The sequence below is a fragment of the Haemorhous mexicanus genome, chromosome 1 (genome assembly GCF_027477595.1).
Source record: "Haemorhous mexicanus isolate bHaeMex1 chromosome 1, bHaeMex1.pri, whole genome shotgun sequence".
NCBI lineage: Eukaryota > Metazoa > Chordata > Aves > Passeriformes > Fringillidae > Haemorhous > Haemorhous mexicanus.
Window position 1 is genome coordinate 42,439,385 of NC_082341.1, and position 26,878 is coordinate 42,466,262.

Genomic DNA, 26,878 nt, shown 5'->3' on the forward strand with positions numbered 1-26,878 from the left:
TTTCATGCCTGGGCTTTGCTTACTAAAGATTTCTATTACAGCCCTAGGACAAAAATTCTAATCCAATAGCTTTCATCTTTCCAGAGTGTCTTATCCATCTCGCTGCCCAGACACATTCTGGAGTATGCTCTGGATAGAAGGATGTGCTGCAAGGAAGGCTGAACAGATAGCCTGGTGCTTCTTTAAACAGCTGTGTATTTAGTCAGTAGCCACTATGAAAGAGTTGGATTAATTTTTATAGTGTAGCCTTCTCTGTGGAATAGCTCAGTCATTTGCCCAAAGAAAGAGCAAAGGCTCCTCCTTTCTTCCATTCCTGGTCCAGTACTCAGGTGAGACCCATCAGATCTGAGCTGTACACAGTGAAAAAATGCAGAGGATCATTCTGTCGCCTGAACTGAATGTAACTGGGGATGCAGCTGCACTGAGTTAGCACAGGAACTGCCATCAGGAGTAACCCCTCAGACCATCTGATCCAGTGTTCGTCACAAGAGAGTGCCAACACCATCTGACTTGGAAAAAGAAGCAAGAAGAGCTAATAGTGCTGCTACAAAGGTTAGCTTTGGTCTAGGACCATGAGGACTGGCAGCTTCTAATTGCTTTGAATTGTGCATTGCTGGTGAATATAACTCTTGGCTGCTCCAGCTCTCCATATGGCAGCAGCTTCTTTCAGACCTGTAATAAAGAAAGACAATGGTAAAGACTAGGAAATACCAGAAAGCTGCAAAGATTTCATGCATTTAAATCAAGCTTAAGTGTAAGACACAATTTCCAAAGTATTGGTTTGCATATTTACTGTATTGTCTGCAACCCATACCAAGAATTACTCATTCCTGGCAGCATTTTTGTCTGTGAAACAGTATTTGCAATTACACTTCCTAAAAAAGTTCAGCACTTTACATTAAACAGCCCAATCCCTTTTGCCAAACTCACCTGCATAGAAATACTTTTGATGAAATGCTTGAGAAGTCACAACAGACATCAGGTCTGACTTCAGTGTAAGCATCCCTTCCCGTGACCCATCACTTTTGTGCGTGGAAAAAAAGATAAAAGCCCTTTCACCACTGGGTGCTACTCAACAAGCTAATCACTACGCTAATGTGCAGATGTTCTTTTGATACGACCTTTTTCATACTCCACACAGCGGGCTGTGTAGGTTTTCTGTGAAGAAAATGGAAAGAGACCCAGTGGGTGATTGGAGTACTGCATGTTTGTTATTATCCTCCTCACTCATCACAACATCATATGAGTCGATGTGCCTGTGATTTCTTTTTTTTTCCCAACATCTAATGCAGTCACTAGGAGCTGCTGCTGCAGTGGCGCTGCCTGTGGAAAATTAAAGGATGGAGTAGTGAGGACAGATTTAAAATCTACAATTTAAATCCAAGTGGCACAAGAGGAAGAGCTTAATTTTCTCTGTCATTTCAGGCGTGAAGCAGAAGGTGACCCAGTGGAAATAATTTTAATAATATAAATGAGATGGGATGTGTCATATGTAAGGGAGGGAGCAGGGGGAAGGCAGCCGCAGCTCACAGGGGGCTGGAGCAGGGAGATGGAGCAGCTTCAGATGGAGATGATTTTTCTGTCAACACAAAGTGCATGAGGGGAGAGCTGGGGCATGCTCACACACAGTGGTGCTTTGAAAGAGCAGGGAAATGATCCTGAGAGATGCTCTGTCTTGCTGTGACATGAATGGAAGGAGCCAAACTCCCTGCTCAAATACACAGGCAAATGCTGTATGTTTTCCACTACGAGAAAAGAAAAAAAGATAAGGAAAATAAAAAAAAAAATAAAAGGTTTGGGAAGGGAAGGTTTGGGAAGGTTTGGGAAGGTTTGGGAAGGGAAGGTTTGGGAAGGTTTGGGAAGGTTTGGGAAGGTTTGGGAAGGGAAGGTTTGGGAAGGGAAGGTTTGGGAAGGGAAGGTTTGGGAAGGGAAGGTTTGGGAAGGGAAGGGAAGGTTTGGGAAGGTTTGGGAAGGGAAGGGAAGGTTTGGGAAGGTTTGGGAAGGGAAGGTTTGGGAAGGGAAGGTTTGGGAAGGTTTGGGAAGGTTTGGGAAGGTTTGGGAAGGTTTGGGAAGGGAAGGGAAGGGAAGGGAAGGGAAGGGAAGGGAAGGGAAGGGAAGGGAAGGGAAGGGAAGGGAAGGGAAGGGAAGGGAAGGGAAGGGAAGGGAAGGGAAGGGAAGGGAAGGGAAGGGAAGGGAAGGGAAGGGAAGGGAAGGGAAGGGAAGGGAAGGGAAGGGAAGGGAAGGGAAGGGAAGGGAAGGGAAGGGAAGGGAAGGGAAGGGAAGGGAAGGGAAGGGAAGGAAGGGAAGGGAAGGGAAGGGAAGGGAAGGGAAGGGAAGGGAAGGGAAGGGAAGGGAAGGGAAGGGAAGGAAGGGAAGGGAAGGGAAGGAAGGGAAGGGAAGGGAAGGGAAGGTTTGGGAAGGGAAGGGAAGGGAAGGTTTGGGAAGGGAAGGTTTGGGAAGGGAAGGGAAGGTTTGGGAAGGGAAGGTTTGGGAAGGGAAGGTTTGGGAAGGTTTGGGAAGGTTTGGGAAGGTTTGGGAAGGGAAGGTTTGGGAAGGTTTGGGAAGGTTTGGGAAGGTTTGGGAAGGTTTGGGAAGGTTTGGGAAGGGAAGGTTTGGGAAGGTTTGGGAAGGTTTGGGAAGGTTTGGGAAGGTTTGGGAAGGGAAGGTTTGGGAAGGGAAGGTTTGGGAAGGTTTGGGAAGGTTTGGGAAGGTTTGGGAAGGTTTGGGAAGGTTTGGGAAGGTTTGGGTTGGGAAGGTTTGGGAAGGAGGTTTGGGAGGGAAGGTTTGGGAAGGTTTGGGAAGGTTTGGGGAAGGTTTGGGAAGGTTTGGGAAGGTTTGGGAAGGTTTGGGAAGGGAAGGGAAGGTTGGTTGGGAAGGTTTGGGAAGGGAAGGTTTGGGAAGGGAAGGTTTGGGGAATGGAAGGGTTGGGAAGGGAAGGGAAGGGGAAGGGAAGGGAAGGGAAGGGAAGGGAAGGGAAGGGAAGGGAAGGGAAGGGAAGGGAAGGGAAGGGAAGGGAAGGGAAGGGAAGGGAAGGGAAGGGAGGGAAGGGAAGGGAAGGGAAGGGAAGGGAAGGGAAGGGAAGGGAAGGGAAGGGAAGGGAAGGGAAGGGAAGGGAAGGGAAGGGAAGGGAAGGGAAGGGAAGGGAAGGGAAGGGAAGGGAAGGGAAGGAAGGGAAGGGAAGGGAAGGGAAGGGAAGGGAAGGGAAGGGAAGGGAAGGGAAGGGAAGGGAAGGGAAGGGAAGGGAAGGGAAGGGAAGGGAAGGGAAGGGAAGGGAAGGGAAGGGAAGGGAAGGGAAGGGAAGGGAAGGGAAGGGAAGGGAAGGGAAGGGAAGGGAAGGGAAGGGAAGGGAAGGGAAGGGAAGGGAAGGGAAGGGAAGGGAAGGGAAGGGAAGGGAAGGGAAGGGAAGGGAAGGGAAGGGAAGGGAAGGGAAGGGAAGGGAAGGGAAGAATACCCATGTTGCTCTCATCCTGGAGAGTTCTTTTGCATCCTCTGTATGAATTCTCCAGCAAACAGCTGCTGAATTCATGTTACATCCTTGAGGCCCTGTGTTTTCACGGAAGTGGAGCATTATTCTTTGCCTTGGTTTCATTTAACTTGCTATGCTAGGTAAAAATTGAGCTCATAGGAACATACTTCCTGGGGCAGACATAATCCAATCCAAGGGAGCCAGCTTTATTACCTGGCCTGGCTCTCCCAGTTCACTTCTGTGGTACCTAGGGCTGCTGTCAAGGACGGTAAGGTTCTAGCTAAGTTGTGGGTAAGTTCGCTGAGACCAAACATGCCCACTTGAAAACAATGCCACACAAGGATTGGTGGTTGGCATTGCCTTCTGGCTGGCCTGGAGCAGGATCATCCTGAAAAGCAGGACAATCAGTTTCCACTCTCTGTCACTCAGAGGAAAATATAAAGAGAGCATTTGCTCTCACTGAGAAGAAAGAGCTGAACCTTTTTATCCAGGAATCAGCTAGTCCAGACTCCTCTACAAGTGGGAGAAGGGTGGAATGATGACCACTTCCCCAGGTAGTGGGCAGTGGGGTTTATGGAGCAGAGGAATCGTATCTCATCCCCACTCAGATTCGGAACCATAAGGGTTATGCATGCATGCAAAACCAAACAAATTGCTGAAAATGAAAGTAACTGTCCCAAAGGAAGTCTGGGCTGCAAAGCAAGGATTTCTTAGCATTAGGCTTGATGTTTCCCATTGTTTTGCAGGATGGACATGGCTCTCAAGCTGCAGTCTTGGGAGGAGGTATAATGCCTCCTTGTTTCATATCTGTGTGTCATTAAATGAAGGTGACAAAAGTTAGGCTATGCTACACTGGGGTAAAGCTCACATCTTACAAAAAGCAGATACTCTAGAGAGCAAGAGGCTGGACTGTTCAACCATCAAGTAAAGCAGGGATAGTTATCTTCTATGTCCAGACCTCACACTTCTCCTATGGAGGTGCAACACATAAAACTGATTCCTTTCCTGTAAAATAACTTTCTAAAAATTGGATATGCACTGCCAAAACCTTACATGAACGAAGGGCCTCATATCTCATTAGAGGTACAGAAGGGATCCAAGGAGTGAGGATGATCTGTGGCATAAGCAGTCTTAAAGCAAAAAAAAAAAAAAAAAAAAAAAAAAAAAAAAAAAAAAAATTCTCTCCTGTGTGATGGCTCAGTACCAATGTTAATAATCTCTCAGGATTTCAGCAGGGTGACCTGGAAGAGATGGCTGAAGAGAGGGTCTCCAAAGGACTGCTCATCTTGGTGAATTTCAGGGGTCAGTTTAAACTTCAGCTAACCAGTGATAAACTAGGCATCCCAGAATATATTCTAGCCGCAAGCTACCAGATATTTTTCAGAGAGTTACAGATGGATACTTGGGAGCCACAACACATGCTTAAAAAAAAGGAAAGCAAATATTCTGCTAACCACAAGTTGGCAGAAAGAACTGTTAAAAATCCTGTCCCTGAAGAGCTCATGAATAAAGGAAAGAAGCTCTTTGAAAAGAGAGACAGAGCATGTGAAAGTCGAGGTGAACCACATCTTTATTTGTTATCACCAGCCTGAAGAGTTAAACGCTCTTTTATTTTGGTACAAACACTTACATGTAGAAAAAAGGAAAGTACTCCTCTCTGAAGACTTTGTTTTGTTATTTTAATAAAGAACAAATTCTTTTTCATGTTGCCATTTGCTGGTGTTAGTTTTGTTTCTCAAACAGAAGCAGGGAAGCCCTGTGGTACTGAAACCCAGCTGATACTAGGTAGTTTTAGCAGTAACATGTAAATGGTATTTTATTTAATTTACAAAATCAGGTGCTTAAGGCTTTGCAAAGGCAGATCTGCAGCTTTAATGCATCCCCTTGTGACAACGGGCTGGAATCAGCCTTTATACAGGCATAGTTTACAGGAAGAGACAGAAGAAATAGATGGGGCATATTAATTAAAAACAACGAAGTGAATTGATAAATTATACCTCACGGTATACAAAAAGGAAAGTAAGACCAGACATATCAAGCCAAGTCAAAGATCAAAATTTATGTACACAGTTTGGTAAACCAACAGACACATTGCACATTTTCAGTCATGTCTCTTACCAACAGTAATTCTCATGGAAGCAGGACACAGGTCTCTGTTAGAGAAATTCCTGCCAGGAAGGGTGGGAAGAGGAAAGAAGTTGTAATGATAGGAGGCCCTCTTTATGGAGAACAGCAGATGTGAGAGGGTAGGTCAGAGCATACAGGGCTGGGAAAGCAAGAGGCAAGAACATCATCAAATATAGGAGTCATTCTTAATGAACAGGGATACCAGGCACTGAAGTTGGAGGACTTGTAATGACAAGACATGGCTAGCAGGTCTCATAAACATCCTGTATGGAAGAAGAGTGATTAAGTGGATCGCATTCCCTCTGCATCTGGAGCCCTCTCATGCCCTGCCACAGTGGCAACAGCCAGCATTGCTCCTGCCACTTCCAAAAATGCCTCTGGGTGGGACATTGCTCAGTGCAGAAGGGAACTGGTCTCTTACAACCTATCTAATGTTTCTCATGGATTCAGGGCCCATGCTCTCCTACTTTCTGCTGGACAGCTATTCACCTCAGCAGTTAAATACGTGACAGTGCTGTCACCTTAAACAGGCAGACTACACAGAGACAACACCACAGATAGCAGAGCACCATCAATTCAGTCACTGAGTGACACGAAGTACTAAGAGTGATGAATCTTTCCTACACGGACAAGAAATGATTGATTTGAATAATCGCCCGAGAATATTCACACGACACTTGAACAGTTGCTGTCATGATTACCAATGTCTCTCTTCCTCACAGCAAGTCTATAATTGGCAGGAGTGTCTTAGATAATTTATACAGCAACAAGATTTTCACACTTTCCCAGTTTTGGATAGTTGCTAATATTTCATGAGACAGTCATTTTGTCATACAAGGGAGCTTTTGGCACATCTGTTGATGCCGACTGCCATTGGATTTCTCCATTTTCCTGTCCTTTTATTCATTGTCACTAGTACCCACTTATTCCATTTTTGCATTGTGGAGATTTACATTCAGTTTAATTTAGTTTAGTGCAAGTCTTTTTCTGTGTTTAACAGAAACATCTACTTCAAGTAGATTAATGGATTTACTGTTATAAGGAAAAATTCTTTTTTGCTTAATAATGCTTAATGCCTGTACCATGTTGTTAAATAAGTGAATGGCTAAATAAATCAGGTGTTTGCTTATCTAACTGTCCTGCATTCCTAACCAAGCAGACTACTCCAAAAACCAAGCAGAAGCTGTCACCACTCCAGAAGGAGCTAGGAAAGAGCTACTCTCTCCATTGCTTTGCTGTCATGCCAGTGTGGATTGCCACGTGCTGCTCACTTCTGTGCTCCGTGGGATCCCACTGCTAGCAGCAGAAGCAGAGGTTGGTGCCCTGCTAGTGGGACTGGGAAGTCTTCTTATTCTCCTAGGATCACCATGAAACTAGTGGATAGTTTTAACTGTCATCCTTAGAAGTCCTTTTTTGATCTCTCTTTGTATAGAATAGTCATGTTTGCTCCGCTGTTAAACAGCACATGTGCTCATTTCACCTCATTTTACCTACAACAAGATAAACAAAACCTTAACCATCTTTGGCAACGCCAGCAATTACCCAGCCCTTGGGCTTAAGGAGAGAAACATTGGGATCAGAGCTGTGCTTTCAGAACACCCAGTGTCCTCACCACCTCGTAGGAACAAGTCATTTCAGTGGCAGCATTGCTCAGCAGCAGATTTATTTCTTTTTTTACTCCTGCATGTGTTCGACATCAGTGTGTGAAAAATTGCTACTAGAGGGCAGATACTGATCATGATACAGCTATTACTGGCTGCCAGGTACTGCAGAGATTGGGGTCACTGCTTGCTTTTTCCAAAAGAGAGACAGTTTAATGAAATCTTGCTCTTTGGAGGCAAGAATGCATTTATCCCCTCCAAACAAATTCACAGTCCTGAGGTAAAATGACATGAATATGTATAATTTCTTTAGTGAATTACATGAATTTGTAAGAGAGGTTTGAGGCATACAGCACTTTCAAAGTCCCTCTTAGCATATGCTGAGCGGATATGCAGAGAGTTCCATGGTGCCTTCAGTCCCAAATGGCTTCACTTATGATTTTGGCTGAAACAGTTTTCCTTGGCAGGATGATTAGGCAGCAGCATACTCCACAGATACTGCTTATTACCTCTTAGAAGACTGGAATCACTGGTGCTCATCCAGTTTTATGTATCAGCTGGTTGGCCCACAGGCTCTGCTGGGCTCTGGTTACACCACAGGCAGACTGCTACACCCCTTGGGGTTGTGTGTCCCACTAACCCCACCAAATGCATTTCACAAAGCTGACATTTTAAAATATCTGAGTGGCTAAATCCCAGCAAGATCCCAGTAGATCCTTCTCTCCGGCCTGTTGAGGAAAGGATAAGAGCACAAGTGCCCACAATTTGTGCAGCACACAGAGGCAGTGAAAAGCAAGGGAGAGCAGAGGCATTAGGTAAATGGCCAAAAAAGCTGAGGCAGCCTCACACAGAGACACACCACAAAGAAGCCAGTGGATCTAGTTGACTTCAGCTGAGCAACGCTTGGACTGCTGCAGTCCCATGTGTTGATGCTCATGAGCAGGCACATCAGTGACTCTGCTGGGTGGAGCCAACTTCCAGGACCCAACCCTCTGGTATTTTAACATTCAAAGAGAGTGTCCATGAGAGCTATAGCACAGGTATAGAAGGTGATGTGAGGAGAGGAAGTATGGGTTGAAAACATTCCAATTGCTTCAGGCTGGAGATACAGTTCTGCCTATTTAATTGTAAAAGCTAAGTTCTAGCTCCCAGTTGGGAGCCTATCCTCTGCCTGTGTCTGCAAAAGCTGATTTATTCCCTGAATGGTCACATCAGAAGTGATTTGGGCAATGTACCTGTGTGACATTATGTTGAAGCTCAAGTTCAGGCCAGGCTGTGTCTTCTTATAGATCCCATTGCATCTACCAGCCTTGTGCAGATGTCTTGGGCAACCTAAACTGTCCAAAATTGCACCAGGCACCTGTGCCCGGGCACCTGAAGGGGCTGTCTCTGCCATTAGCATGTTCACACTGCTTCCAATAGGTATCCCTTGTAAAACCTTGCATTAAGGAAAACACATCCCTACCCCGCACAGACGATGTGCTTAAACAGATGTGGGTCCATAAAGTTCTTACTCCAGAAATAATGAATGAACTGTTCTGCATGAAAAGTTTATCAGATTATGCTCTTTTTCCCATTGCAGGTTATTCTGAAGCAGACATGACAATAAATCACCACAACCCTATGAATATTTCATAGAAACACATCTCAGCTTATGGGTGTTCTTTTTTTCTCGAATGATTATGTCTGTGTCTTTAGCCATTCATCGTCTGCGATACGTGACTGGCCACTTGATTCAAATTACTGTAGTGTCTGGCTTTTGACTGCTTCATTAAATATTTCATAGCAAGGAGGAAAAGTAGCACTGCAGATAACATTTACGTGAATATGCAAGCAGGTGTTTGTGAAATCTTAGTCAGGATTTCTACTCACAAACGCTTTGGAAAGATTAATAGATATCTCTAAACATTGTTGAAATAGTGACTTTTTATTCCAGTGAAAATTCCAATGAAATAATGAAAATTACGATGATAATGATTATTTGGTACTGTTGCTCTAGTTAAAGGGATGTGGGCCCAGCAGTCTGAAGTCTATCCAAGACTGGACTATAACTAAGGAACTTAATGAGAAGCAGAGTAGATGGTATCTCTTGCAATGGAGCTCATTAGTGTAGTAGTTCTTGAACAAACTGAAAAACAAATCTCAGAAGCCTGACATTTGCTTTGTCAGTCCATGGGAGCTCAACACTAGAATTCACAGAGACTGTAACAAAATTAAATTTTAAGTAGCAACAAGCATTCCTGAAAACCCTCAGTTCTTGTGTGTATCTCTTGTAACACAAGTTATTTCTTCAGATTATTAGCTGCAAAATCTGTAAGGCAGAAAAAAGAGGCTGGAGGAAGGAACACTAAGCTTTTAAATTTGATTTCCCCCAAATGATTATCAGCTTTTCAGGAGCAAACTTTTCAATGGTTTAACTTTTATATTAAATTCCTGCATGCATGTTTAGCAGTCCTGTCACTCTGGGAGCATTTAGCTATGCATACAAACACCAGCAAATGTGAAAGATGCTACCAAACCTCTAGCTGTCCTTCCCATTGAGTGAGAGCTCTGTATGGGTTTGGAAATGGGAGCTCCCATGAGCCTCAGTGAAGTGGATGACAAAAGCCCCAATGACTTTGGGAGAGGCTGGGAGCAGAGGTGCTGTTACACACACGTGTCCACCTGCTCAGGTGATCCAGCCTCCTGTTGCAGGCTCAGCATGCTCTCGGTGTTTTTTTCAAGCTGTAATAGTCTCTGGGTTGCTCTGGTGAAGCCTTACCACAGCAAACACCACTATGTAAATGAGATCTGCCACCACTGTCACAATTTCCCTGGTGGGAAGGAGCCTTCCTCCACCAAGGATGCAGGCGCCTGAGATCTGTCAGGTTTTCCTGGTGGATTTGGAGGTGTGTACTCATCTTAAGGATGGTTGCCTTCTGCTTTACCACCTCTTTCTGAGTGAAGAGGGCAAGGAGTGTGGGCAGCAAGGAAGGAGCCTGTCGGGCAGGGGGAACAGAGGGTCAGAAAGAGACCCAGAGGGACAGAGGTAGGACAGTGTAGGGAGGTCATGGGAGGTACAGCCTACGAAGAGGCTCAGAGGAGACTTCATTGCCCTCTACAACCACCTGAAGGGAGGTTGCAGCGAGGTGGGGGCAGGTCTCTTCTGTCATGCCTAGCATGAGAGGACTAAAGGAAATGCTCTTGAGCTGGGACCAGGGAGAGTCATATAAGCTATTAGAAACAAATTTTTCCCTGTTAGAATGGTCAGGCATTGGAACAGGTTGCCCGGGGAGTGTTGAAGCAACCATCTCTGGAGGAGTTCAAGAGACACTTGGAGCTGGGGCTGGGTGAAGTGGTTTAGGGGTTACAGTGGTAGTGCTGGGTGGACACTTGGACTGAATGATCTGAAAGGTCTCTCCCAGCCTTGATGATTCCATGATTCTGTGGAGGCTGAAGGGGATTTGGGAGAAAGACGAGGAGCTGAACGTGGGCAACGCAGAGGGCTGGGAAAAGCAGAGGGCTCCAGGAAACCGATCAGCCGAGGAGGCAAGGGCTGGGCGGGCCGGGAAGAGAGCCGGGAAGAGAACCTGCCGGGCTGCGGCGGGAGGGGGGTGGGAGCTGGCACCGGGTGCAGGGTGTGCGCGGAACAGCCCCGAGCAGGGCCGGGGGCAGGGTGTGCGCTGACCGCGGGGACAGGAATGGGGACAGGAGCGGGGACAGGACGGGGTGTGCGCTGACCGCGGGGATAGGAGCGGGGACAGGACGGGGTGTGCGCTGACCGCGGGGACAGGAGCGGGGACAGGAGCGGGGACAGGGTGCGCGCTGAGCGCCCCAGCAGGACGCCCGCCCTCAGGGCCCCGCGAACTGCAGCCTCCACAATGCCCTTGGCCTGCACCGGGCATGCGCAGCCGCCGCCTGCCAGGCCCGCCCGCCCCGTTCCCGCCCGCCGCCGGGCGGGGACACCGTGAGCGAGGAGGCGGCCGGGGCGGCGGGGCCGGGCCGGGCCGAGGGGCGGTCGCTGCCGCGGGCGGCAGGTGAGGCGGCGCGGGGCGGGGGCCGGCCCGGGCTCCCGCAGGGGGCGGTTCGTGGGGGGTGGCGGTGACGGCTGTCGCCTTCTTCCCGAAGGGAGAGCGGGTGATGGGGGAGCGGGGCCATGTCCCTGGTGGTCGGCGGCGACCCCCCGGCGGGGAGGCGGACGAGCCGGGGAGCCCTCCCGGAGCGGGGCTGGCGCCGCGGCCGTGGGCACCTCTGCGCGGACGGGCAGCGAGAGCGCTCCGGGCCGGCAGCCCGCGGTGAGGGTGAGGGTGAGCGGAGCAGGCAGCTGTTCAGTTCCAACTCTGATAACCTCGCCAGAGGTCAAAGGCGCTGCAGGTTTAAAGCCTGCTGGGGCAGGTAAAGATGTAATTATGCTCTCCTGACAGTTTTCCTTGATGGCTGAGTGCCTTGGGACACCATCCCCCTAGCCCCCCGACAGCTGTCTTCGGCTTTGAAAGCTTAGCAATGAATTTGCGAGTTTGGCCCCAATGGATAGGGATGTGGGGTTTATCACACCCTGCACCTTTTTAATTATTGCGTGCTGACTAAGCATGGTGAAAAAGTTTCTCTTGGCTGTGTCAGCTCTGGATGCATTGCACACGCATGTTCCGAGGGTGGGCTCACCAGTGTCTGCTGGGTCCCCTTGCTCCCTTCCAGCCCCCCTCAATTAACCCGGTGTTTAAATGGGCTATGAAGATAAAGGCTTCATGTTTGGAAAAATAAATAAACTGGAGAGGCACACTCTCCTCTGGTGATGAGAATAAGGACTGTATCTGAACAACTGCTCAAGCCAAGGGAACGCATCAGTGTTTTCACACCAGTGCCATAGTTGGTTAACTATTGACAAATGCTGACTGTTAAACGGTGACTGCTGACTTTGGTAATAAAACAGAAACGGCTCCTTTTAAGAGCAGTCTCAAAACGCTTGAACTGATTGATTGGCTTGTTAGCTCAAGCCTTGACTTAGCTGGGAACCAGAAGAGCTCTTATTCTCTGCAAGGACGTTCTCCCTGAAACAAATCTGACTTATGCTAAACACATCAGCTCTAAGACAGGGTGTTTATTTTGCAATGTCATTTTCAAAACCGTGGTAGATACCAAATGTGTGAACTAGATACAGGAAAGCTGCCTTGCAGTCTGCTTTTCTGCCAGAGTGCATTTTGAACGGTTTATGATTGCAAGGTGGCAGTTTTACTTGGAGTCTCACTTTTGTGTTTTAATTAGCTGTCATCAAAGCTGGAGTTCAGCTTCCAACACTTGCGAAGTGTGCCATGAACATGCACTCTAGATGCCTGGGTAATGTTTTGGAACTAGTTACTTAGAGCCCACTCTCTGTTAAGCAATATGCAAAATGGATTGACTATATGGAAATCTCTTTACAGCTAAATTTCCCATCTCCTCAGTTGCATCTCATTGTGAACTTACTGAGGTTTGCTTCAATCATCTGCGAATTGAATATTCTCATTCCCCTTTTTCTCACCCCCTTTCTCTTACAAGTTGTTGGTTTAAAGTGTTCCATAAGTGCTGTGGGTTTAAATGTCTTCCTATGACATTAACCCACATTCAGTTGCTGCTTCTCAGAGTTTTTAATGTGTCTGGCCTGTGCTTTAACTCAGCAAGGTCTTTAGGAGGTGTTTTAAAACATAGAGACCTAGACATCTTCCACGAGTAAAACTATCAAGTCATCAGAGCCATAGATGACTTTTCTCAGCAGAAGAAACTGCTTTCTATTTAAAATGGCTTTTCCAGTCAGGGTATATCTAGGCTATGAGGGAGTGGATTTTTCTAGGATGTAGTGGGAGGCAGGAAGAATCATGAAAAAGAAGGTGGCGCAAAGGAGAGCAGTAAACCACAGAGCCAGAACCAGATCAGAGATCCTCAGCTATGCAGATAAAATTTCTTCCAAGAGGACAAAGAGTCTTCTCACAGTCTGGGAGAGTATTTTCTTAGGTTGTGTTCTAGGGTGGTTGCAGAATTCAGTGTTGAAGTTTACACTGAGAGGTAGAGTAGGTCTGTGGGTCCACAAAGGTCAGGGAAGAGTAGGCTAGGAAGGGTGAGTGGAGTTTTGGGGAAGATGAGTGATGCTCCCGTTTTGCTACCTGCCCTCCTGGGGAAGCCAGCAGCTGTCCCTAAGGGACTTTGCAGCATTGTCACAGAGCACTGACTGAGGGTTAGCATTTGTTGGTGGTTCTGCTGTGCTGGATGAAGGCATGACATGGGACCCTCTTCCTTCTCCTTTTAGGTCTTCCCCCCCTTCACCTTCTGTGGTAGAATGTGTTCCTTTCTCCGTCAGCACACCACCTGCTTCGACACCACTCTGCCACCTTTCCCACACAACTATGTCTCCCTGTCCTGGAAGCCAGCTGGTAGGTGTGAGGGCCTGGAAGAAAGCAGGTTTCTTTCTTTGCCTTCCAAGTATGCAGATTCTGCGTGCTGGCAGGGCAGGGGAGAGAGGGCCACGCACACCTGGTTGTGCCAGACAGCGGCCGGCTCTGCCTGCGTTTGGCACGAGCCGTGAGCAGGCATTGAACTCAGCACGGGGGAGGCTCAGCTGGGAGTGTTCAAAGCCAATTACTGGACGCAGTCTGTGTATGACAAGCTTCAGTTTCATTAGCTGCCTCCCAGGAGTATCGAGCTGTGCGGCTCACCTCTGCAGAGATCAGAGTCTCCTCTGTGATGTTATTAGGTGTTTTTAAAAATAGCTTCATCAATCCACTTTAAAAGAGCTGGTCTGCTCTGATAACACTGCCTGCTGGTGCTTTTCCAGATAAGGAACTTGTCACTTTTCCTGCTGTCATACATGCAGCTTCTGCCCTATTTAGAATACAGTATAAAAAAAGACTACAAAATAACCACCAGTCTTGAGTAAAGATTTCTGTGTTTAGTTTAGTAACAACTGAACACTCCTTATTTCACTGCTTTGGACAGTATTGGTTTATGAGGAAGTTAGTATCAAGCTAAATGCAAAATTGAAGATGATAACTTCACATACCAGTGTCTTGAGGAAATTTTCATGATAATATCTCTTACATAACAAAATGACAACAGGCCAAAGATATCTTTTTTTTTTTTCCTTTCTGTCCCATTTAGAAATTCCTTAGCTTTAAAAATAATCTGAAACACTATGTTGTTCATCTGTGTGTATCATCTATGCAATGGTGGGAAGGAGCCAGATGAAATAGCGTAAAACCAATTTCAGTCTCTTTTGGGGGTCTGAAAAGAAGTTCCCAGCAGTATCATGAGGAAACTGCAATTGCAGGACATACCTAGTAATTCATTCTATAATGGTGTATGCAGGAGCAGTGTTCTAATTTACACATTTCTTTGATGTTTTGTGAGCAGATGGCATTTTTAAAAAGGTCTATTAATTCTGTGGGAATTTGGTAATGCCTAATTGCTGGGGGATCGGAATAGAGTAGGAGTCAAAGTGAAGCTCCTGACTTCTCTGCTCTCGAAAGGGAGAAAGCCCTCTGCAGCCTCATTTTTAAGCTACTATCCTTTTAGAAATCCTTCCTTAAGAATATTCACCAGTGCCCCCAGCATAAATTTGGAACTTGCTGATTGGTCTTCATTAATTGGACTGTTCTCCATCAACCAGACACTTGTTATTACAGGTAAAAAGTACTGGGGTGATCATGGTTTATTGTGGGACATGGTGCATTGTGGATCTTCCTAAGAAAGCCCTTTACTCTTTCCCTTTTTCTCACTTGTTTCATGGTTCCTTTCCTTTTATTTCTCCTTTCTCTGTTTCTGTCTCTTTCATTGCACCTTTGACTTGGTTGGTGTACTTCAGGCACCTGCCTAAAGTGTTTGCAGCGAAGGACCTAAGTACCTATTTGCACTGTGACATCAAAGGATCACATTTTGAAATTACAACTTTTCCTTTGAACAGGAAGAAGAAAAGGTTCCTGGTTGCTATGGTGATGAGCACTATATAATGCCTATAAATAAATAAACAGCTGATTCATGGACTTTGATTTGCACTATTTTTTGCAATTCTAATGAGATATAATTAAATATCAGAATAGGAGGAAGTGACTTTCTATTCATTTTATTAAATATATGTTATGCCTTCTCTTTTACAATATTTCAACTGAGAATGGTTAAATTGTAAGATGTGTATTTTTCTCTCGGTAGGAAGTTGATGGTTTGAAAAATCATAGTCTAGTATTTATAGAAAAAACTTTTAGATGCCAAAAGGCAGTGCCGTAAAAAGATGGTGTCCATTCTCAGTTTAATCAGAACATACATTTTGAGCTAAATGCCTATTTTTCTTATCTCTAAGAGACTATTATAGCTGTTGCAACATTTAAGTTCCAGTCAAAAGTGTCTATAAATGTAATTATGTTCTTCTGCAGTATTTGAAACCCTACCGTTGCACAACAACAAAACTTGAAAGTGTCACTGACTTTTTCTTTTATGTCAAAATGACAAAGGCACAGTGAAAAATCATATATTCCTTGTTGAAATTCAAGGAGGAGGGGAGAATTGGCTTTTTCATAAGCTTTTTGTTCTCAGGGCTATGATGTAAAAGTAGCTTTCTCTCTGTGCTGAAGGTGATAATTGCAAAATGGATTGGATGGAGACAATAAACAGCGCTCTGGAGTAATCCTACACTCAGGTGTTTCTTTTAGGAAAAGGGTTCACTTTGATTAACAGCAAAGGAGAGTCTATAATGGAAGGAGCTGTCCTTAGGGGAAGGAAATGAGGTTTGTGTGATATACAGAACTACTCCTTGGTTATAGGATCAGTCTGGTTTCTTGGTGGAAACTGATTTTGCCACACTGGCCTGAAGAGAGTTTACCTCAGCCCTGAGCTGTGGAGTGCACCTTGTGCACTGACAGGGAGTAGGTCTGTTTTCTACCACAGTCACAGCTTTGTATTCAAAGCAACTGTCAGATTTCCAAAGGACTTGGAGCACTATCCTGTCCTATTAAACAATGATGAAGTAACACCACATCCTTCACTGTCTTCCTTCCCTCTGTGCATTCAGATTCATGTCTGTTTGCTTTACCAATTAAAAATATATTTGACTAAATACCTTTTACTTTCAAGTGTGGGTAATTGGGAGGACAAGGACACGTGGTAGTTTTTTGCAGTTACACACAACTACATCTCACAGAGCAAAACATGTATCTGCACACATCTGTAGAAGACAGGGGCAGAACAGGAGCAAGGAATGGTGTCCCTGAGGGTCTCACTCGAGCAGTGACAGCCTGCTCCAGTTTGATTTACGTTTCATAGGCCTGTTGCTTTTGTCACAGCTGAGCTACTGCTGTGGCCGGGCTGGTGGTGCTCACCTGAGGAACAGTGACAGCATCAGTGAAATAGCTAGAGAGCTGCTTCTGAACCTGGAGTTTTCTGCCATGGGACTGTGCTCATCTCTCAGAGGGTGGCACGGTGTCCCGACCCTGACCCTGTGCCTGCCACAGCACTGTTTCATGTGGGCCTGAGGCTGGAGCAGGTTGTGCCTGCTGGAATGTGATTTGTACTCCACATGTATCAAAGGCAGTTTTATCTGAATTGAGGGTAGATTTGGACACTCAGTGTTTGACCTGTGTGACTGACAGTGGACAAGGCAAACCAAGGTCTCTCCTGAAAGAGTTGCTGCAGATGCTGATGAGGTTTGTAGGCAGCCTGAACCCAAACAGTCTGCTGCCTGCCAGAGCAACAGGGAGATGGGAAAGGTGGCAAACAGGGAATCTTGAATGTGCTTCAAGTTTGCAGCTACTCCCAGGGCTAGCTGCATGGTTTTGGTGTTCCTGGAGACCAGGCTGGTACTGGAGCAAGACCAGGCTCCAGAGTCATTGACAGAATGTTCTCAATTGAAAAACAGTATTGTTAGTAGTACATACTGCCTTTAAGGGAGAGGCATCTTTATTTAGAAGTCTTTTCTTTGGAGAGGAGGATGAAATATATATATAGATATTAATGAGAGGACAAACTGTTGAGGACAAGCTGGAGCTGTTGTGTATCTCCTTTTCTGGCATGGTTAGGACAAAGGGTGAAACAGTGCATATACCAGATTTTTTTTTTTTCTATTCCTCAGAAGCTCTGCTTATGTGTGGTTAGAAATTTTTTTCTGTCAGAATTTTTTTAATAGATAGATATGATCCAGGACCATCTGGTGGAATTTGCTGTTGTCACATCTAGGTTTTCTGATGTATTGCCTGTCAAGTTATGTTGTATGTTCAGATGAATTTCTCATATGATCTGCTGACAGCTCCTGACAGTCCTGAGATGGGAAGTTGGAAGCCTGGGGGGAAGAACAGAGGGGTAGAGCTAGCTTTTAAAATGTAGCTTTGATTGCTTTTGATTGGTGAGCTTTTATTTCTGGTATTTATGGGTGACTTTTTTAGTGAAGAAATGTGAAAGAGTGAACTTTAAACCAAGTGCACCTAAACTACTGTAATTTTACTTGGAATGTCTTGGAAGTCTGCCTGTAGTTTTGTTGTTGGTTTTATTTTTTTTCTTTGACACGGGGCTCCTTAGTTGTTCTCTGTCCTTAACTCTCCATCTTACAGAGACAATCTCACACCTACTTCAATTGCAGCCTTTTCTTCCTCTTTTACTCCTCAGTCCTTATCCAGTCCCTTTTTAGAAAGACCTCAAAATATTTTTGTATTTGTTAGGATACCATTAGGAATCCTAATAGTCATAGTATGCTAATCCTAAATCCTAATGCCATCATAATTCTGTAGTCAAATAAACTTAGATTTTTGACAAATTCATATTAACCTTTGCAGATAGATCACATGTATAAAAGCAATAAGCAGCTCTGAAATAACTACAGTAATTCTTTTCTTGCTGGTATAATACTCAAATAATTAATTAAAATTGATGGTTTTTGATGTAGAGATCCACAGTGCAATTGCATTTCCTCACACACTGACGAAGATAATGCTCTGCTTTATAAACCAGAATCCAAATAAGCCATAAGCACTTCAGTTTTGTTCTTCATTTTTTTTTCTGCCATAATTTGAAGCTCCAAGTAGCAATTATAGGCTGGTGACAGGATAAATTTCACAACCTGTTGTCATTCATCATTTTTCAATTGGCTAGATCAGAAAATAAGTGATTTGTGTTTGAACTTAAAAGGTTTTTACTTTATATAGTACTGGTAGAAAGCATAGTACAGGTATTTCTGAATGGGTTGAGAGGAAGCTTGTTTGTGGGCAGAGGTGGGATTGCCCTGCAAAGGCACATCCAGGTGTGGCTCTGGTCCTTCTCTCTCAAAGCTGGTCTGGTTATACTGAGCCTCAAAGTTGGAAGTCACCCTTGAAAAGGAAAAAGCTTTCTTCCATGGGAATCTGGATCTTAAGGTGATTGTCCCCAAGCTCAGGGGACTCTTGCTGAGGAAGAAGCTGGAAAGCATTTACTTGCCTCTGTTTACTCCTGTGAGTCCTTGATGCTGCTTCCTGGACGGGGGACTGTGAGTGCCCTTCTGTGGCAGTTGAGAGAGGGAGATCATATTAAGCTGACCAGGCCTGTAGAACCTGAATATAGGGACCACTGTTGTGTACTCCAGTCTTCTTCCATACTTTTAAAGTATCAGATAAGGAGTCTTGGAAGTGATCCCACTCCTGTGACAGGGGAGGGATTGAATATGCAAGGGTCAGTGTAAAGATGCAGCAGCTCTCCATGGTGGTGGTGATCTGTGCCGGATGGAGCACTATTCTCATACTGCTCAAGCACCAGCTCAGCTATTTTCAGAAGAAGTAGACTTTGAAGGAAACCCCATAGATGGAATATGGCCAAATCCTCTGCCTGTAACATGTTTGATAGCACTGCAGGGTGGCAAAGCTGGTCTTCAGTCCTTAAATGCATTAAATTAACTCCAGGCAAGCTTGCTGAGAAAAGGGTAATGAAGCGGGTCCAAAATGGGCCGTGTGCGCTCAAGCACACGCAGTGGGCTTAATGCTCTAGGCAGCACTCCCACAGGCACGTGGCTCTGGAGCAGCCAGGTCATGGAGCACACTGTGCTGTTTGTTAAATGTATTGCAGACCACAGGTGCAGCCAAAATCACTTAGCCAGGCATCAAAGAGAAAGGCAGGCGGGAGAGCAATCCCATCAGGAGAAACTTGTGAGAGGAGCTGGATGCAGTCTGGCATAATGCTGGCTTGTGGAGTATGTGTTCCAGTCAGCACCCTCTCGGGACCTGCCTAGCCCACTCTAGCAAAAATTTCGGCTTCTGATAATTGAGATGAGTATCTCAACACGTGGATTGTGTAGTTTCAGGTAGAGGCAGCATCTGAACAGGTCTGCAGCATGACTGATGTTGTGCAGTCTTCATCTTTACTTCATGTGATGAAGAGGTGGGGGGGTAGAGATCACTTGGAGCACCTGGATAGAAGCAAAACATAATTTTTCAGAGTTCCTTTGCCTGAAGGGGTACACAGCCCATATATAATTCAGAAACATAGGGAGCTGTTAAAAAATAGGGAGCTGTTGTCTTTAAAAATCAGTGAGCACCCAAGTGTGTTGGTTTAAAGTCTTGCAATATGTCTAAAATGAACCAAGAAAGTATGTACAAAAAGTACTGATAAAACTAAGGCCTTCATAAACTCAGAATAATGTATATTTTCCATGTTTAGGCTGAAATACCTGGAGCTGCACGTGGATTTATCCTTGTCAGTTTTTCTGAAATCATATTTAATAGGGATGTTCTTTTCAGATGTGATCTGTAAACAGATTTGTTTGTTTCTTTTGTAGTAAATCTTGCTTCCCCTACTTTTTTCTTTTTTTGCTTCTTCAAGCTTTTCTTCCTTCTTCTGATTTAAACTTGATGATGTTATGCTATAGTTAAATTATCAGAGCGGGAGAGTGATATCGGTGTCCTCCACCTTGTAGTAAAAAAATCTATATTTTTGTTTTCTGCAGTGTATTGAGAGCAAGATAAACGAGCAGGGTGTTGCCATCCTTTATCACAGTCAGAATGATAAATGCCATGTCCTGGAAAGCTTAAAGATGTGTAAGAATGCAAATCCTTGGCCCACAAGGAGATGTCTGTGAAAGTGCAGATGCAGCCAGGAGTTAAGCACATCCTTAAATCTAAGCAGAAGCATTGCTTCCATTGGGTGTATATATCTGGCACCATGCTGTGTGGGGTAAGCAAAGCTCATTCTGTGAAAGGAGATCTGACTTGTTTTAGTGGCTTGGAGTGGGATAAGAAAATGAGTCTTTTCCTGTCCCCTTGAAGAGCAGTCTGACGGTAGTGCAGGTTTAGCTGTTCTGTGTTACTGTCACACAACAGTGTGAACTGATGTAATGGAAATGCTGATTGTTTGGTACCTTACAGTGCATCCCTCCACGTCTCACTTTTCACCCTCTGCCTGCGTCTGCTAACCATGAGCAGAGAGCCATGTTTGTAGCAGGCAATACAGCACCACAGCACCTCAGTTTGGAAGGTGGAAGCACTGGAAGTGACTGAGGATGTTACGTAAGAGTGCAGGACTTTTCCTCCCTGGCAAACAGGGAAATATGTAGAAATTTTCAATAATTCACAACTCAACCAGGAAGGCCAGTGACTTCCTGGGGATGCATCAGGGACAGCATCACCAGCTGGGCAAGGCAGGGGACTGTCCTGCTCTGCTCTGCTCTGCTCTGCACTGGGTTGGCCTCCAGTGCTGGGGGCAGTTTTGGAAGCCACAATGTAAAGAAGACATTTAACTATTAGAGAGTGTCCAGAGGATGGCAACAAGGATGGTGAAGGGTCTGGAAGGGAAGCCTGGTGAGGAGTGGATGAGCCTCTGGAGCCTGGAGGAGTCTGAGGGGAGACCTCACTGTGGTCTTCAAAATCCTCACAAGGGAAAAGGAGGGGCAGATACTGATCTCTTCACTCTCATGACCAGTGACAGGACCCGAGGAAATGGCGTGTAGCTGAGTCAGAGAATGTTTCATTTGGATATCAGGAAAAAACTTTTCACCCAAACAGTGGCTGAACACTGGAAGAGGCTCTCCAGGGAAGTGGTCACAGCACCAAGTCTGACAGAGTTCAAGAAGCTTTGGACAATGCTCTGGGACATATGGTGATTCTTGAGGTGTTCTACATGGGACCAGGAGTTGGACTTGATCCTAATGCGTCCCTTCCAACTTAGTGTATTCTATGATTCTCTGATCTTTTCTCTATCTAGTTCTTCTTCTGGTTGTCCTTTAGTGGAAGTACTCTTTTTGGCTCTGTTTTCTTTCCTCCCCTGTAGTTCATTTTTCTGCCATGTTTCTTGCTTCTTTGTATTTGATGTCATGTGTGCTTTCTGAGGATGCAATGTATTCTCTGCTCTGGTTGCTGTCCACATATTCCTGGTAATGTGAAGTCATCTTTGTTTTTCCTCATGGATTTGAGCTAGTTTTCTAACAGGGAGGTGATATATAATTTTTGTGTACAGATGGAAATGTTTTGGTTTGTTGGGTTTTTTTTTTTGGTACTGAATTAGATGTCATCCCTCTTGCATCCTTGAGACTCTAAAAGAAAGATGGAGGCTGAGTTTTCCTGATGCACTGATTTTACAGCATCACTTTCACAGAATTACCACCAGCTGATCAAATAGCATTGTGGCTGGCACTGACATTTCCACATTCTTCTCCTGTGTTTTAAGTGATTTTGTTTGCTTCATACAGTGCAGTGAGGTCTTGAGCTCATGACTGGAAATTTCTTGGTGTTTTATTGATAAATACAGATAAAAAAGTTAATCTTCCTGTCTGGTCTTTTTTTTTTTTTTTTTCCCCTAGAGCAGTCTTTGAAGGTTGCACCTTCCTCTGTGGTACATCCTTTGTCCAAGTGTGTCTTTATTTTTGTTGTCTATTCCCCTCCTACTTGTTTCTTCTCTTCCTTTATTTTAGTCCTAGGTCTTCTTTATTATTTTGGGTTGTTTTGTTTAGGTTTGAGAAGAGACACACCTGAGATTAAGTACACTTGGCTATTTGGAGTTAACTTGGATGTTTTCCTTACAACTACCATGTAAGCAAAGAGCTCAGCAATTCGCCCCTTCATCTCTTTGAGCTTTTTCCAGTGTCAACTGACAAGTTTCACAAACTTTTGCCATCCTGCCTCCAGCTTTCATTGCCTTTTGACCATCTTGTGCTCCAAAGCTTGCTTTGTCATACCTGTGAGAGGCTGTGCTGCACAATTCTCACATCCAAACCAACTGATGTTTCCCTTTTCCATTGTAAAGTGTTTCACCTTTTCCTTTCAAAACACATGCAAGTGTTCTCCTCTCCTCTGGCCTTTGACTCTGCCTTATAAAAGTGCAGCAGAGATCTAGGTACTCACTGGCAGCTGGACTTCGCTGCTCAGTTGCATCCAGGAGCCCCTTCTTCAGCTACTAGGTGTTCTGAAGGCCACATGTATATAAAAAGGGGACAAGGGCTCATTTTGATATTGAATAAGGATTTTCTGGTTCTTGTGTGGAGGTGGCGTATATGGATCTTGGGATTAAAGATGAGAGGAATAAGAGTTTGTTTGATAACAGAAGGGGTTTCTCGTATTTATCAAACAATGGCTTTTGTACCACGCAGCTTACTTGGCAAAGTTCTGCTGAGAAAATGTTATTCTCAGTGAAAACAGATCATGTGTTTTCAGCTGCAAAGATTTCTTTGTATATGGTGTTAATTGCCTTTCCACATTTTTACTGTTTTACCTTAACAATTTCATTATGCATATATTTTTGCTCTTGAGAGACAGTGGGTGTGAAACAATCTCTGTTTTAAACCGTTCTCATGTAATTAACAGGGAAAGATGTCTCTAAAGTCTGATCTGCTGGCTTCTTTGCTGCTCAAGAAGCAAAGAGCAACTGAATTATGGGATTTGAGTCCTTGAATGGAAGTCCTTGTTGTGTAAATTTGGCATAGGCTACTTCTGTTTCAGAGAACTAACTCTTTCTTCAGCTCAGAGTTGTGCATTAGGGCCACGCTTTAATGACATCAAGAAATTGTGATGGGTTTCCTGGTTATGCTCTATGTACCCCTTGTATGAAGAGGGCTTGCACACAGATCTTTCTTATGCATCTAGTTATGTTCTCTGATAGTAAACCATATAGGTTTTTAAAGATCCCTCTTGTGAAGTCTTAAAGCTAATACTGAAAAGTAATCTTTGCTCTCCCTTCTCAGAGCTTCTAAACCAGACTGGGATGTTTCTGCTACATTCTTCTCAAAGCTATGCTGTGAGTTTTTTAATGTCTTTTGGTACTAAAAATTCACCCATTCTATTTTAGGGATCAATTTTGGGTACTCTTCGCTGAATAACACTCTTGGCAGTTCAGTTCTCTTCACTGGTGTGCTAATGTGAATGTTTTGTTCTAGGAGTGGTACTCAGCTGAGAGTTCAGACCTTGGTTTCTTTAAGCTCAGAGACTCATCTGCAGTTTTAAGCTGTATGTGACTTTTGAATCACAGGTGACCAATGAAACACTTCAGCATAGTCTATGTAATATACCTTGGTAATGCCTTGAAAGAATTTGAAATCAACTGCCTCTGTGCCTTCTTCTGTCCCAGGGAAAAAAACCCTTCTGAGTTTGTGTGTAGGGACTGCACTCCCCCTGTGCAGTCAGTGGTTCCCTGGATGTGATGGGGCTTTGCATGTGCTTCTGGCAAGCAGGCAGTCAGATGTAGTTACAGAGTGACCACAGTCCGTCACACAGAACACTGACTGGTACGCCTTTGGTGCATTGGAAAGGAGTGATTTGTGAATTGCTTCGTGTCTTACTTTGCTGTTGTTTTCCCCTCGCCCAGCTGACCACATGTAATGTAAATTGAGTGGGATGGTGGCGGATTGTGAATTGAAATCCCTTTGCACTGGAAAATTAGTTTCCCTGAGCGGATAAAGCATTCTTCTGTTGTTATGTGGACAAAAAGCTCTCTCCAGAAAGGTGTGTGACAGCACTTTCATGACCTCTTTTTTTGCCCTGACTCAACCGTATCATAAACTCACTTTTGTGAGCCAAACCAGACTCAGGCTGTTCCTGCTGTTGTCATTTATTTCAGTTTTAATTTCAGTATATTCCTGCTTACCTTTCACAATGGCTAGGAGGAGTGGCGGGAGGGAAGAGGAGGAGCAGTGAAAAATAAAAAGGTTCACAAAGATTAATTCGCTATGTAATTTTCTCCTTTAAAAGGAGGGAGAGACACACCTGGGAAAATAGGCTATCAGACCTCTAAGCACACAAATGAAATACTGTCCTTTCTAGCAGACACTGTGGTGTTGCACTCAGGCAGTTTACTTACTCAGCACTAAAACTATACAACCAGATTCATTTTGAGGAGGTATGATGGGGTTTTCTCTGTGTGTCTGCATTTTTACTGCCTTTAGCTAAGTTAGGACCCTTGGTGCTTATCACTTTTTAATGATTTGTTCTTACCTCTGCTCCTTGCTTCTGGCTGTTTGTTCTTTACTACTTAGGTTGTTATTCATGTTCATGTAGAGACCTGAGAGTTAATAGAAAATGAAGATTGGAGTTGCTCTCACCTTCCCTTCTTCTATAAGGTTGCCTGGGACAGTTCCACAGACATTTATATAAGGCTTTGCAGCATCTTGGCTTCTGACTCTGTTATGGTTGTGTCAAAGTATAAGCTAAAGCTAGGAAGCCAGCAGCTCATTGAAATTAACTTCTTTGGATTTATAAAATCATTGATTAATCATCTTTTAATGGGGGTATAAACATAGAAGAAATACGTAGTCTCTGTCTTAATTGTAATCTTTTATATTAATTTTGGAATAGTCATACATATGTATTATATACAAATATATATATACTTAGCACAGAGGTCACAAGGCAAGCTATTATACACAAAGTTCTCTAGTCCTTGCTTAATTTATGTGCATGTATTGTCCCACTGGAACACAGGACTCTTGCACACATGCTTATTTTTAAGCTTAAGTATATTAAATGAGACAAGAGGGGTTTTATTTCAGTGTATTTTGGGGTTTAGTTTGGTTCACCACCTCGATGGTAAAGAAATGGTGGTTATTTTGTGTAATTATAAGTCACTCAGCACGATGGTTGTTTCCTAGTCAGTCCTCAGTCCCTGACTTCTGTGCTTTCTCATTTTACATACTTGCTGCAGTAACACAGGTGCAGGTTTGGGTCTTCATAGTTGCAAGAGAAGCTTTTTGTGCTGTAGCTTTAATCCCTTTGCCTAGAAGGAAGGGTTGGCTATCTCAGTAAATTGTTCCTGTCAGCCTCCAGTTTAGATTATAAGCACATCATTCTGCCACAGAAGGGGTGAATGAAGCAGGATGAGCCAAGGCAGGAAGGTTGTAAATGTCCTCTATCTCTGACCTCTCCACACCTGGGGTAGGATTCACTGCCTATGGCCAATACATATGTATATTTTAGTCTTGTCAAGGTCGCCAGACCTTCCTCTTTGAGGCTGCAGGGTGTGGCAGCCCTTAAGTCGTTACTGCGGCTCATCTTGGGAATGCTTCACTACTGAGAGGGCTCAGCCCTGTTCCAGCCCTCCCTGGGCTTGGTGGCTTCTCTGGGGATGGCTGCATCAATGCCACCAGAAGCATAGAGATGGAAAAGCACATCCTGATGTAGGAAGCTGTTTGAAGAGCCCTTGATATCTTGAAATACTCTGTAAAGTAGCTGAAAGACCACTCTATTCTTAGCTTTGCAAATACCAGCGCTTGGATCCAGAGCTGTACAAAATGAATGAGGGCAGATGTTTTTAACTGGAGCTGCCTTGAACAGCAGTTGCTTTATTGGGCTGATATTGCTCCTCTCTCAGTAAGAGTCAGGTTACACTTCAGTTACTTGAAGAGATTCTCATTGCCAAAGACTTGACTCAGCAATTGATGAAACAGAGGCAGCAGATATTGCTGGAAGGAAGGAGGGGAACAGAAATGAGCTGGTGTGGCAGAGTTGGGTAAGGAATCTCCCATCATGGAAGGGCCACAGGTGAATAGCAACTGTGTCAGTAGTTTAGCACGTGTTCCTCTTTCAACAGATACTTCCTGCTTTTTCTCTGAAACTTTCACCTTCTTGTGTATATCGAGTGTCATATTGTTTATTTATGGGAGTGTTTAAAACTGCACACAAGTGGGTCACAAGGAGACCCACTTTTCATTGTAACTTTGATTTATTGATGGAAAGAAATGGGGTAAAAATTAATCACCTTGGTTTTTATTACTATTCAGATAAATGCAGCAGCAAGTCTAATAAAAAAAATTTCTATTAGGTCAGGCTTGGACTTCTTCCTCTTGCTGCTGTGCCCTTGATAAATATGCCTAAATTCAATAGTCTTTCCCTGAAATTTCAAGCTGCTGAGGGCATGAAGAAGCTCTTTTTAGGTATTGAACTGTAAATGGTTGCATATGACACCTGGAGGAGTTGAAATAGGCTTTTACAATTAATTCAGTGTATTCATCACACTTTCCCTGTTGTGTGCAGCGGTTCATGTTGAAGCTGAGAAAGATGATTCATTTGCTTTCTTCTCCCTCCTGTCAGTAGCAGCAGTAGCCCTCAGAGCAACAGAAAATGCCTGGCCTGCAGCCATGTGTTACTACTTCTCTTCTGGGCCTTCTGATGATACTGTAATCAGATGAGGGATGAGGTAAGAATTCTTTTCCCTGGGGGAAATCAGACTGAGATTTTTAAGTATTAATCAAAACCCAGTTGTTAGGATATTTTTTAATTAGCCAGCAGATATTTTTCATTTGTATGGCTTATGG

The 26,878-nt window shown here is 44.4% G+C and overlaps 1 protein-coding gene across 10 annotated transcripts in view; it reads left to right on the plus strand.

The window, feature by feature from the left end:
• Window positions 1–11,123: 11,123 nt before the first annotated feature.
• Window positions 11,124–26,878, plus strand: part of POMGNT2 (protein O-linked mannose N-acetylglucosaminyltransferase 2 (beta 1,4-)) — a 31,244-nt gene continuing 15,489 nt past the window's right edge. For 2 of the 10 annotated variants that reach the window (XM_059847062.1, XM_059847109.1), the window contains exons 1-3: window positions 11,124–11,210; window positions 13,454–13,577; window positions 26,655–26,760. The gene's annotated coding sequence lies outside the window, so the exon portion shown is untranslated. Of the gene's footprint in view, window positions 11,211–11,549; window positions 11,569–13,453; window positions 13,578–26,654; window positions 26,761–26,878 lie in introns of those variants that run through there. The other 8 variants (XM_059847053.1, XM_059847101.1, XM_059847091.1 and 5 more) reach the window with 5 other exon arrangements.